At 42.9% G+C, this 14,302-nt stretch overlaps 1 protein-coding gene across 1 annotated transcript in view; it reads left to right on the forward strand.

Annotated features, from left to right (window-relative positions):
- VAT1L (vesicle amine transport 1 like) overlaps positions 1–14,302 on the forward strand; it is an 85,124-nt gene that overhangs the window by 45,653 nt on the left and 25,169 nt on the right. The window lies entirely within an intron of this gene.

A 14,302-nucleotide genomic window follows, 5' to 3' on the forward strand; every position in this document is an offset into this window, starting at 1 on the left:
TGCATTTGTGCCAAGTGTGCCTATGTTTTCAGGAAGTTATTGCAAAAGCATCGCTGATCTATTAAAACCAGCTATTCTCTTTCAATTTGAAAATTCATGGACAGTTGTCCTCTTTTGATTGTTTGATCCTAAGAAATGGGAGCAATATAATCTGATGGTGGAATAAACAGTTACAGGTTTTTTGCTAAAACAGCCTCCCACAAACTCCCTCTGTCCCCTATAATGTGAATAAAAATACTGTTGTATTCTTAGAGGTCTGAAGAGACATTTTGTTTTTCTTTCTTTTTTTTTCTGTATGAGTAGTACCTAAAAGGCTTGTCTGCAAAATTTACCAAGTTTGACATGCAGCCAAGCAATGATCTCTTCCTCCTGCTCTTTTGACGTGAATTGTAGTAGTATGGTTGCTGTCCAAAAGGTGCTGCCAAAAATGCTGGCTGTCATTGTTCACACTAGCTTGTATTACTGTGTACCCTTGAGAGCACAAGTGACCGGCTGACTGTAACATTCAACATCAACCAGCATCCTGAGTACTTCATGGCCAGGGTTCAACCTCCTTGTAGCCAGGGGCACGAGTAAGAAATCCTACCTCTTTGAAGCCTCTGACATGGTACACTGGCTACCAGCCTGACTGCCTGATAATGGCAGGTATTGATGGCTCAGCATGGTTCTTATTATCCCCTTCCTCCCCGACCTAGCAGTTTGAGTGACAATAGGTAATGACTTCTTGTGTGGGGCAGGGATATCCCATAGAGATGCCATTCTATCCCCACTTCTGTGCAAAATCCATAGGAGGCCACTGAGAAAATAATGAAGTACCAGGTGTTTAGCCACCAGCAAGCAGGCAGTGATACCCAACTATATAATAGCCACTACTGAAATTTCAGAAAGCTTACAGAAAATTATCTCATGGATGAAGAGCAGCTGGGTCTAGTTAAATGTAGGCAAGGCCAAAGCAAGGCTAACCTGGACAGAGAAAAGTTTTAGAGAGCATGGCCAGGATTGGATTTGTATTTCCATAGTAGTTTAAAATCTCTTAAGTAATATAAAGTTTTTGTAGAGTGTGTAAATGTATTTTACATCATTGTGCTTCAGGAAGGAGTCTGTTAACAGCAATGACTATGACCCTAAGTAATATTGGACAAGTCAGGGTTGGAGGGGGAAATTGTTATACATGTCAGGCTAATCATTTCATCGGCATGATGGGAGTTTACCAGAAGACTTTTAAGCAATATCCTTTCATTTGTTTGGTAACATTTCATGTTACGTTTGGCAGTAACATGTACTATCTCCTAACATTAGTTCGTGAAACATGTAAATACATCTGCTCAAGACGGCAGCCTAGCATAATACAACTCATTTATCAAGCCTACTCACTTTTCGTGATCTAGCTGGCATTTTACAAAGCAAATTGCTGGGTGGCATCTGCAGGAATATAAGTGTCTTGGAGTTTGCGGAAGTTTTCTGGTGGTGTTTAATTGATTTCAAATAGTTCTTGTTCATTCCAGGCAGTTTGGTCATGAGAATATATGCTTATATGAAAATGTGGCTGGGTCAGTCTTCTGAAGCAAAACCAGTATGGTAGATCTAGAGATACCTCAGAGCTGGGGCCCCAAATCCAAACAACCAGAACAATGACAAATTTGTCTCTGAACTTGCTAGCTCCCTAAGCACATCACTTTGCTACTGATTTCCTACTAGCATTGGGGACCTTAATGCAAAGCCTCAGAGGCTACATCGAATTCAGTCACCATTTTAATAACTAAGCCCAAGGCATTCACTTACATTTTATGGACACAAGGTTGTTTCATTGTTGTTTTTATTAAGGTAATGGAGAATTCCTATTTCCACCCCTTCCTGCTAATATAGTACATGCAGGGGGAGAGCTGAAATGTAGGCACATCTGTCTGGTAAGTCATGCACGGAATCAGCACTTCAGTCTGGCAGACAGCTGGAGAATTGCTAGAGAGAAGCCCTACTCCAAACGTCAGCTGAGCAAGGTTACTGCAAGCGAAATGTATGGCACCACTGGAGCCTTGAGGTTAGGTACATAAGCAGAACGAGAGAAATAGCCTTAAGGTCGAGGCCTGCCTGTCTGTTCATATGGGCAACAAATCAGACTCCTGCACCGGGGAGATGTCCAGGAGGGACGGAGAGTGGATCAGGGCAGACAGGACATGCATATGGTCTGAGCATCCTGCTGATACTTGGTTGTTCAACAAGCTGCCACTGGGCGCTGACAGACATGCAACTCCCCACTGTAACCCATGGTGCTTCACAGAAAGTGCCATGAGTTACAGTGCCTCACCCCCACCCCCACCCCCATGATCCCATGGGTTGGGGGGGTGGGGATTGAGCTTCATGTTGGAGCCAGCTGTGTCTGCAGCCTCTCTCCCCTAGTCCACACCCCCCCCCCCCAGCTCCAGTGCTGTCTTCAGGATGGGATGGGGGGAGAAGGGAGTGTAGGGAGCTCAAGCTGGGGATTGCACAGACTGCACTGGAGGATGGGGCAAATGGATTGGAGCCCCCCAACCTCAGGGAGGACGGGGGGAGGAGGGAGGCTTCAATCCACCCACCTCACCCTCCCACGCAGGCGAGGGAAACCTCAGACCGAGCTCCCTCCCCTTCCTTCTCCCCCTCCCATCTTGAAGGCAACACTGGGGACAGGGCTGGGCTGCATGAGACCAGCCAGGGATTGGCAGAAGTTAATGAAACTGCTCTGCTTTGGTGCACCTTCATCTGAACCCTCGTGTAATGAGAGTTAATTTTGTCGCACGGTCAAGCACTTTTAAAGTGCTCTGCAGCCATGCCCTTTCGTGAGGGCATGGCTGCAGATCACTTGCCTGGAGCCGATCACGGGACTTCTGTTGACACCTTCTTTTGTGTAGCGGATGCAGTCCCTCCTGAACAGCCACATCTGTTTCTTCATGCTTCTTTGCTGTGTCCTTAAGAGAACACCCCAGTTAAACAACATAAATGCTAATGTCCCAATGGATCCAGAAATGTTTCGGATGGCAATAATTTGGTGTGGAGAGAAACCTGATGTATGTCACCCATGTAACTTCACTACATGGTTGAACTAGTACAGTGGTTTTCATGTAGTTGCTAGATAACATACAAGATACCAGTATTTAAGGCTCTTTTATATAGGCTGTTCCTTTCCTCGGTTCTGCTTCTGTTGACATCACCAGTCCTGTCACCAACTCCATCAGCAACAGCACTGGGGCTAGTGTGTAATCCTATACATATAGCGTTCTTCTTTAAGGACCTGCCCTAAAGCTATTCATCTTCTATTCCTTTTGTTATTAAAGTCAATGGAAAGCCATTGGTCTTTGGCTCAGGCTCTTCAGTAGCATGTATTCTTAATACAGATGGCTTAAATGAATTAACCAACTAATTGAAGAAGGGGTTGGACAGACTTGCATCTTGTTAATACTGGGGTAAATTGAAGATGACACTTTTTTTGAGCATACTTTTGTCTCTCACTAGTGTGACAGAGATCAGGGTCTAGGCTTCTGAAGGGAGCGGTATAATTGTAGTTCTGTATTATCTTTTTTATGTTGCCTCATGAGGATTATGTTCTGATTGCAAATTCATGTTGATAAATCCTAGTTAAAAGCCACTGCATACTGGTTCAGATTCAAACCACTTTATGGTTGAAATGCAAAGAGATTTAGCTAAAAGAGATTATATCAAAATCCACAGTTGCTGTAAAATGGAAGTGTAGTTGGAATTAGTCACCACAAAATGAGGAGAGTCAAGCAGTGAATTAACTGCTGTTGATGTGCCTCGGGTATTTATGCAGTTATTTGCCTATGCAGTGAAGTGTTTAAAAGAGCAGATACTTTTGCTGATGGTGCATATTTAAAATCTTGTTGTAGTAAAGGGTTGATTATGTGGCAAGCTGGCATTCCAGCATAAACTGCAGGGTTTGAATAAGAATTCAAATGAATCAGTTACTTGTCGAGCTATGTTTGTCTTCATGTCAGTAACTAATTATCTGTCCTCTGATTTGCATTAAGCTGCTTTTCTCTTTATTTTTTTTTATGAGTCTGCCATGAGTATATAGTGAATTAGTTTTTTCCTGACCTTTGTGAAGCTGGGCTATACATAATAAATGACTTCAGATTATCACCCTGGGTGAATGCTGAAGAAGATTTCTCTTAAAATCCAGCATGTTGGGAAACTATGTATGTACTTTTGCTTTTTAGTGAAAGCTAGTCATTGCAGCTTGTCATCATTGCAGAAGAACAACAGTCCTCTCCTCCTGGCCTTAGCAATAAAAACATACAGTTGGAAACTCTTCCCACATAAAACAACCTGTCAGGAAGAGAAACTCTGAAAAACAATCTCCCTCTTTCCAAGTTTCAAGCTCTGAACCACTTCCAGTCCCCCAAATGCCTGATCAAAGAGGCAAGCTTTTCAACATGTCTGGACTGTTGTCAAATATGGGTTATTTTGGATAGCATGAGCAGATGAGAAGCAGATATAGAGACTATCCAACAAACCATCTCTTCCTTACATACCTAAAAAAAAAAGAAAAAAAAAAAAGTTTCAGCTTGGGCATCTATACTGATGTACATTAAGCTAGCATTACATGGGGGGAGGGAGAGAGGGGTTGGTTAGATGTAGATGCATGTAGAGTTGAATTGATAGTCTATCGCCCCCTGTAATACTTCTCTTTGCAGTGAGAGTGTGATGGTGCCATTAGTAATATGTTATTTATCAAACAGTAATGCAGCAATGAGCTCTCATTACCATTTTACCACCCTGATGTCAGAACGAGAAGACTGATGTCAGAGGCTGTGAGTGTCATGAATAAAGTATTATCCTGGGGTGAAAGGAACCTATAGGATCAACTAGTTTGGCTCCACAGGTCATTGACGGCATCAATCTTCATTTTTTCCCAATGTATCTCAAGAGATGGGTATCGTGACTAGTGCCAAAAAACATTTTTTATACAAGCTAGAAACCTGTACCTTTCACAGCGCAGAAAAGTATGTGACAACACTGTTCAGGCTGTCTTGGAGAACACAGCACTGAAAGGAGTTCAGTAGTCTCTCATGTCTGCATTACAGATTGTCTGTGGTACTACATTATAATTTATTTTAAATTGTAATATATAATATCTGAGCAATTTTCTGATGTGGTCCCACTTGCATTTATTTGCCCTTCTCTGCACCAGTTCTTGGTTTTTGCTAGTGTGCTCTGTAGTAACTTTCTGTGCTCAGAATGCAAGTTGTGCCCCAAAGACGACACAATCCTGGCCTGCCAATGGGGTAGAGGTCCAGGATAAAAGAGGCAAAGAATGGGTTTTTTTTCTTCCATTGGAACAGCAAAGCTGATGTAGGAATTTGTGTGTGATGGAGAAAAGCTTAAGGACATCAAAGTTCATCTGTTTTTAGGCACTGCTCTCTGGCTTCAAAGAATTCCTTTGTTGTAAATCTCCCTGTTTTTCTATTGAAAGCATCTTTTGACATAAATTACCTTCATAGTACATACAGATATACAGCAAAACTGTTGTACAGAAAAAGCTTTGTAATTGATGCGTACAGAATAATAAAAGGGGGAAGTAGCTGAAGTAGGGGCTTTAACCAGCCTATGTCTTTCATTGATCACAGTTCTGAAGGCAGGAGGCCTTTTGTAATTCAGTACAGTAAGATTCACAGGAAACTGACCCTTGTACATTTCCAGGAAGTGTGGTTCATCTGTGAAAGCAGTCTTCTCAACTAAAGAAGCTACACATCTTTCCAGCCAACATTTGACGTCAATCAGTTTTGCTGCTGACTTTAGAACCAGCAGGAGTGAATCCGGTATTTGTTCTTGAAAGCATGGAAGGGACTAAAGAAATGTACCCAAGACTGGAAATGAAAGTTTACCAATGGTAAAGGAAGTGACTCTTTGTTCAGATTGCCTGCAGCATGCTGAACCTTAGAATGGGTCATTTACCTTGTTGAGATAAAATAGTGCAAAACATTTGGGGGGGGGGGCGTTGTATTGTACAAACATCAGTACAATGAAGTAAATGTTTCCTTTATAATGTCTGTTCTAGCATCAGGATTTAGACTCTGCTACACTGTTACTATAAGTATTGCCTTGATAATATTCCTTCTAGTTTGTCGTGAGCAGAGCTTTTAGTCCCAAGCTCAATAAGACATTATGGCAGAACAGCACGTGCTAGTACTATAGAGATGCCTTTCCAGTTTCCTGAAGGTAACGCTGTACCCACTTAGACTGTATAAAATAAACTTCAGCAGTTCACAGTCTACTTAATTTATTTATCCTATACCTCCTGCTGCTTCTCAGTCTACAAACAACTGTCTAATGTAACAAGGCGAACATCACGTAGCTATTGAAACGAACAAAAATCCAAGGAACTGGGATCTATCACTTCAGTATGTTTCTAGTAAAACAATATGAGGGTGGGTACAGACTGATAAACATGGAAAATGACCTGTCAGGAAACAGCCTCATCATATGCATAAGAAAATCGCTTTCAGATTTTGAAGACGATAGAGAAAAGCTTGCTTTGCATTTGAAGTTTGTTCAGCAGTGTCTAAAACAACAAGCATAAGTTCTACGTGAATGAGAACTGTGTCATGAGTAAGATTATCTTTTTTTTTTTTTTTATAAGGACTTGGCAAAAGATTCTGTCCCAAGATGCTTAACCAAAGTAGGCATTAATTATAAAGCCAAAAGATGCAAGGGGTTAACATTTTGGAGAAATAGATAATAACTTTTAAGGCACTGGGTGGTTAAGAAGCAATGCAGTTTATAGTAGAGTTTCCATCTAAGATGTCATGCACGCTTCATTATGGAGCCCTTGCTGCCCTCTTGCTAACTGTTAAGTTCCTGCCAAATCCCCTTATCAAGCTATGTTTACAGTTTTTTTACCTTCTATTGCTGTTTACCAAGATGCAAGACTAAAAAGGTATTGCCTCCTTCATAATCCATCTGCTGTTCACATTTGGGGCTGTCCAATAGAGATCTTCTTGGCTTCACACTCTGTCAAACTGCAGTATAATATAGTTGTGATATTAGTAAGGGGTGAGGAAGAACCAGATTTCCACATGGACGTTGTATGCATGTGCCTTAAGACAATGACCTTTAATGTTAGTGGTCAATATTGCCAGGGGGGCTAGGTAGATGAGTCCATAATATAGGAATCTAGGCATGTTTATCGATGCACGTACCCAGCTGAACTGTTTTCGACTGTAGTCTGTTAAATTTAGTATGACTTACAGGAGTGGAATGTAATTAAACAAGTGATCTATTTCAGATCAATACATTGTATTTGGGAGCCTGCTGGAGTCAAGGTTTTGAAATGCAACTTGTCTCAGGCTGACAGAGAACCTAAATAAATAAATAAACTTGACATCCAGCGTTTTCAAAAGTGCCTTGTAAAGGCATATACATGGTGTAATAATCTCTTTAAAGGATATATTGAAAGGGAGGTTGCGACTTGCCTAAAGTCACTGAGGCCAGGTACAGACATTACACTTATACCAGTTAAAGTGATCAGAAATGGGTCTATAGCCGTAACACAGCAGAAGTTCAGCACTCAAAACTGTTCTGTACCTATAACAGAACAAAAGTCCATGTATACCTGTAGCAGAACAGAAGTTCAGCATGCATAGGCTGCTTTAAAAATGATGGAACCCAGTCTACAATTTGCCTCCTTAACCAAAGGGCGATTTGTATGCTCTGTTTGCTACGTATCTAAACTATGCCGGTTACAGAAAACCATGTAGTTTGGATTGATTCAGCCTTGGGCTCTTGAACATCTGCACCTAGCCACAGAGTGTGGGCACGTGAAAGCTTGGAGCCCTTTCAAAAGAGGAATGTTTCAAGAGGGCAGCCGCAGCTGTATTCAAAATGTTATGTTAAGAAAGGGAGAAGGATTCAAACTCAGCAGTCAGCTCCAACTTTAACACTCCTTTATCCAGAATTAAAGTTGGAGCTGACTTTGCTGCATTTAAATCCTCCTCAGCTTGTCCACACATAACAATTAGATCGTAGCAGCAGCTACCCTTTTGAATGAGCCCCAAGGGTTCCAGTGTCCACACCCACAGCTTATTCAAAGAAGAGTCTGAAATTAAAACCCAGGAACTCAGTACCTCCCGTTCTGTCGTCCAGCAGCTAAACCGTGCAGTTATGTCTCAGCACTTCTGAAAATTGGGCCCCGCTGATTTGAGGTGCATGTTGGGAGCCATATAGTCTTCAGGAAAAAAAAACAGAGGCTGGACACTGGATACGTTTCAGGAAGCTGCATGATTGCAGCAGAGCAAAATGTTTTTATGTGGAATGAAGCAGCAAGTAAATGGAGATCTGAAAATCATTTAGTTGATATTACTTAGGAATATTGATTCTGCCTGTAGTATAGTTAGAAATTTGACTGACCAACAAAATTTGCAATTAACACAGATGCAGCGCGTAGCCCCAACATTTCCGTTTGTTTTTTTTACTTGTTAAGTGAACTGCAAAGAATGAATTAGCTATAGCGAGAGAGCAGCAGAAAACAATACGTTTCTTGAGGGCATGAGAAACTGAGCTGAAAGTGGTGGTGAGTCATGGTCTGTGGGTCAGTGCAAGTTGTCACTTCACTTTGCCATTGTTTACCATAGGAATGAATGGCTTTTTTTACTTCAGACTAAAAGGAAAAGGCATGTAGGACTGCTGTCTGACAGATAACATGAGGGAGAACCAGCAACACAGGGAAGAAAATATAGGAAGGGCTGATGGGTTTCACTGAAGAAAATGAGCTCTATTAAAGGTAAACCAGTCATATCCTTCCAATTAATGGAGTTACCGAAGGAGATCAAATAGAGGCATGAGAGTTGGAGCAATTTGTAATTTATTAGGAAAATAAGAACAGACTTGTGTGAAGTGAACCGCTAATTAATTACTGCAAGGAAGCAATATTTTACAAGGGGAGTCTGGGTACTAAAATAGATTAACTGTCTGTAAGTAGTAAATTGGCACATTTCTCTGTATGTTAAATATAGATGGTGTTGATGACACCTTGGAAAGCAAGACAACCCAAGGGTAAACCTGGGGGAAAACTGGGTAAACATTGTACAATGAGGAGACTTGTGCAAATGCCCACTTCAGTGCAGAGATAGATGTGATGGTGGGTATCTCCACCATCCATTAACTGGAATTTTAGGCCCTAATTTGTGTACGTAACTCTGTATTTATATTATTTGTGCCAAGAAATGTAGTGTAGTCTCAAAAATTAAGTGGTATTTCCTGGCATTATTTCCTTTAGCAAACAACTTGTAAATACTTTTATGAAGCACCAGAGGACAATTCTTAGTGGGTTCTTAGCCCCTTTATGCCACATTGTGTCTTGCAAAAACTGGCAATTAATGGCACCTCTCAAAGCTCAGTTTAACGTGTTGGCAGCTGGAATAATTAATATCTCTTAGTGGTGGCCCATCTTGTCATTGATTCTTCTTTACTGGCACCATAGTACCACATTTATTTCATTTCAAAGAATGAAATAAATAGGACCCAACACATTTGTGGCTGATTGATCATTATTTTTCTCTTAAACCTCCCCAACGCTGATCTTAAATTATTGTGCTGCATCGCACAGTTTGAAAGAGAGCTTCTCTTTATAACATTTTCTTCCTACAGTTTAAGGGGAAATAATGATCAATCAGCCACAAATGTGCTATTTTTGTCTATAGTTGAGAACCCTGTCATGGTCTCTGGCAAAGAAACTGAAAACCACTTACTTTGTTTTCCTGAAGTAAACGTGCTGGGCTCCGTTTACTTCATTCTTTGAAATGAAATAAATGTGGTACTATGGCCTCAGATATTTGGCCACTCTTTCTTAACCCAGTCTTTCCTCTTTAATTAAATATGCTGATAGTGAACTGTCCATTCCATAAATAGGGTGATTCTGTAAGTAGAATTTTTCAAATTGTTCTTGGATGAAAGATGCAAACTTCTTGGATTTTATTAGGGCTGTGCAAAATTTCACCGGCCACTTCATTTCAACACTGTTTCGACTCATTTCAAGATCAAAATAGCAAAATCAAAGCGAAACAAAGGGCATTGAAATAGCCTTGAAACAAAATGAGGCTAGTCAAAATGTTTCGACCATAACACTGGAGATGGGACCTCAGTCCAGCTGGGCTGACTTCCCGTCCCCGTCGCAAGATCTGGCAGGGAGGGGGAAGTCAGCCCAGCTGGGCTGCCTCCCCATTGCACTGGGGTGGAGAGTCAGTCCAGTTGGGTTGCCTCCACCCCCACCCCCTGAGGTAGATGGGACCAGGGGCTGGGGTTGGGGGCTCAGCCCAGTGGGCTGAGTTCCTTTCTCTAGCCCCATGGTTGGGCGAAACTTTAAAACAGCGTCAGAATGAAATTCGATACAAAACACTGTTCCATCCAGACCTCGAAACTGAAGTCAGAACGGAACAGTGCCGTTTCGCACAGCCCTAGTTTTTATTCCCCTCTCTACTTGGTCGGAACATCAATAGCACTCGTGCGGGAAGGAGAGAGCTCGCTAGATTTCTAATGATTACCAAGTTTAAGTTTCTTATGTTGTCCAGCAACAATAGTTCTTGCAATGCTACTGTAACTGATGGAGGCGAGGAATGCATTTTAAAACTTAAGTTTCAAAGAGGCATTTGGATGTTGAATTGTGCTGTGCTGCATTATATGCTTGCGTTAAGCCACACAGGCCTGGAGATGTAACAAGATTTTCTGTGTCCAAAAATTCCCCTCACGCTTCTTTGTTAATTAGTTGACTGAGCCTGAAAGAAAGCCCTCAATTGTTCAAGCTGGACAGGCAGAGACTCTTAATGCAACAAATTCAGCCTTCCTCTCGGCACATTGTGAAACAAGAACCTGAGGCTTGTGTCAGATTCTTTTGATTTTTATACCTTGAGAATCATTGGGCTCCTTTTCATTGGAATTACGGCCCAGTCTTGCCAAGTACTGAATACCCTCAACTCCTACTGACATTGGGGAAATGTGCACCATTTTAGTACATTGGGCCTTTCGTGTTTAATGAATGGAGATATCATTGTTAAAGTTTAACTGGAGGTACAGGGGGGAAAATGGAATGGAAAAGTATCCTGTAAGATAGGATTTAGGTACAGAAGTAATCTAATTATGTTCCTTTTGATACCTCCTTCTTTTCAGCCTAGGTGCAAACTACTGCTATTACTGAGAGGTATTCAGTTGTGTTCACTTAGGTCAGTTATGAATCTAACTTTGGACTTCCTGGGTGAGGGTCTTTGGTCTAGCCAATTGATCATACGGGTGGTTTATGGCCAAATCTATTAATTCAACAATTGTCCAATACCACTGTGGTTTACTTCTGTCTGTCAAGCTATCTGAAGATTTAACAAAATGAACTGGGAGACTTGAATGAAACAGAACAAAAAAGTTCCCCCTAGGTATTTAATGCTTTTTTTAGTTGGCTTAAAAGGTGTCACATCAGCATTGATGGTCTCTGTGGTTGTTTACACGACTGAAAATAGATAGGTAAGCCAGGTCAGCATTTGGGAAGACACCAATAATAGGAGAGAGGTCCCCACTGAGTGCTGTGTAACAAAAAATTAGTAGAGCAGAATGAAGGAGAGGTTTCTCAGAGGATGTAAAATGGTTTTGGTGGGAAACAGCACTAGATAATGCCTTCAAGGTTTCTCTCTGTATCTTCTAGCCCATAGTTCTGTACCCTGTGCACATGCTCTGATAACATGGAAGTGAGGATCTCGCATGCATTTAGATGTAGCAGAGTGATATTTGGTTTTGTCAGCAGAAATATAAATGTCCAGTAAGGGAAAAGGAAAGCCTTTTTGCTTTCTGAAATGAGTGTGCTAGTAGACCTAACATTTCTCCTAGGAGCTAGCTGTTGGTGTCTGTGCAGCAGCAGCCAAACTAGAAGCATGTCACTGGCTACTTCAATGAGAGAGAGCTGTTGTCCCTCAACAGTAATCACGCCGATAATTGTTTTTGGCAGGCTGGCACAACTTTGGGGAAGTCTCCAGAGCTGTACTACAGAATTTCTCCTGGCTCTCACACTTTCACCTACTGGCTCAGTGATAAAGTTGCTCGTTAACATCAATGTAGGGAGTGGAGAGGCATTGAGGCAGCCTTCTGTTTCTTATTATCCTTGCACTTGCAAAAATCGTGCCTTATAAATAGCAATGCTCAGCTGCAAGATATTTGATCTATAGTAGATAACCTAAAATGCGGTATTAACCACGTGATCAGTTAAAGTGAATTTTGTAATTGGAAAATACAGATACAGATTAAATCTTGCTGGCCCAGCCATTTTGGTCTTGTGAAATATCATATGATCTTTCAGACTACTGCAAGAGGGGGCAAGGGAAATTCCTCCAGCGGCTGAGCAGTGCCTGCAGTGATATTAGCTCTAAGTAGGAGATATGTCATTCTGGAAATCTCCTCTCAAGGGCATCAACTCTCCCAGATGCATTGTTCAAATTGTGGGGTGCATCACCTTGGCTTCCTGGCACAGAGTGCTGGCAGCAGGTAATCCCAGGGTGTTGCCGATGCAATGCCTGTGTAGTCATGTGCATCTTTTTTCCCTGCTTGCTGTCCCCTGAAATTTGGTTGCAATGTGCAACTCCCTTTAGTGTTCCAGGCCTAGCATTTGATACTATGACCACAGGTATGTGATCTCCAAAGGAAGCTTATCCAGGAGGTGCACAGCCCCACTAGGGGAGATGCCTTGCTGGACCTGGTCTTGGCCACTGGGGATGACCTGGTGAGGGGACTGCAGGTCCTTGACCACCTGGGTGACAGTGGTCATCGCCTGCTGGAATTCACCATCCAGCTCAGGGTGTTGAGGGCTTATACCAAGACTAAAGCCCCTGACTTCAGAAGGGCCAACTTCAACGAATTTAGGAGATTAGTGGGGGAGGCACTGAGGGCCCAAAAGGTAGAGGAGATGGGAATCCATGAGGGATGGTCGTACCTTAAGGGGATGATCCTCCAGGCTCAGAGTCTAAGAGTCCCTGAGAGAATGAAGGGGGAAGAGTGCTCTGAAACCCCCGTGGCTCAGCAAAGGCATTCGAGAATGCCTGAGGGCCAAAAGGGAGGCGTACACCCACTGGAAGAGAGGAACTATCACCAAGGAGGAATACTCCACCTTGGCCCATGAGTGTAGGATGGCCATTAGGAAGGCCAAGGCGGGGGTGGAGCTCAGGCTAGCGACCAGGATTAAGGACAACAAAAAGTCCTTCTTCAAATACATTGGGAGTAAGAAGTGGGCACCGAGGAATGTAGGGCCCCTGTTAGATTCAAATGGTAATCTTGTGGCTACGCCAGACGAGAGAGCCGAAATCTTTAACAAGTTCTTTGCCTCTGTTTTCTTGGACAGGGAACAGGGCGGCTCTCCCACCACAGGTAGGGACAATCTTGAGGATAGCACGGCCAAGCCTCGGGTCTGTGCAGAAGTAGTTAGGGATCTTCTGGAAGGGCTGGATGTTTTCAAATCTGTGGGCCCTGATGCCCTCCACCCACGGGTGTTGAGGGAACTGGTGGGGGTCATTGCTGTGCCCCTGGCCTAGCTGTACAAGCGATCATGGTCCATGAGCCAGGTGCCCGGAGATTGGAAACTAGCTAATGTGGTCTCCATCTATAAGAAAAGGAGGACCCGGGAAACTATAGGCCCGTAAGCATCACATCGGTCATGGGGAAAATCCTTGAAAAAATCATTAAGGAGCACATCTGTGAGGGGCCAGCAGGGGAGGTCATGCCCAGGGGAAATCAACATGGGTTCATCAAAGGCAGGTCCTGCCAGACCAACCTGATTGCCTTTTATGACCAGGTAACTAAATCCCTGGATGATGGTGTCGCCGTGGATGTAGTCTTTCTGGACTTTAAGAAGGCCTTTGACACTGTCTCTCACCCCACTCTCGTTAACAAACTGAGCGACTCTGGCATTGATGCCTTCAGAGTTGGATGGGTCAAAAATTGGCTGATGGGGCACACCCAAATAGTGGTGGTGGACGGGTCATATTCAACCTGGCGGGATGTGAACAGTGGGGTCCCCCAGGGCTCAGTCTTGGGGCCTACACTGTTCAACATCTTCATCAGCAACTTGGACGAGGGGGTGGAAAACATGCTGTCCAAGTTTGTTGATGACACCAAGATGTGGGGAGAGGTAGGCACGCTCGAAGGGAGAGAGAGCCTGCAATTAGACTTAGACAGACTACAGAAGTCGGTGGATGGTAATAGGATCAATGTAGATAAATGCAGGGTGCTGCACCTGGGGAGAAGGAATCCACAGCATACATACAAGCTGGGGAGCTCCCCCCTTGTG

Source organism: Alligator sinensis, unplaced genomic scaffold (genome assembly GCF_000455745.1).
Source record: "Alligator sinensis unplaced genomic scaffold, ASM45574v1 scaffold349_1, whole genome shotgun sequence".
NCBI lineage: Eukaryota > Metazoa > Chordata > Crocodylia > Alligatoridae > Alligator > Alligator sinensis.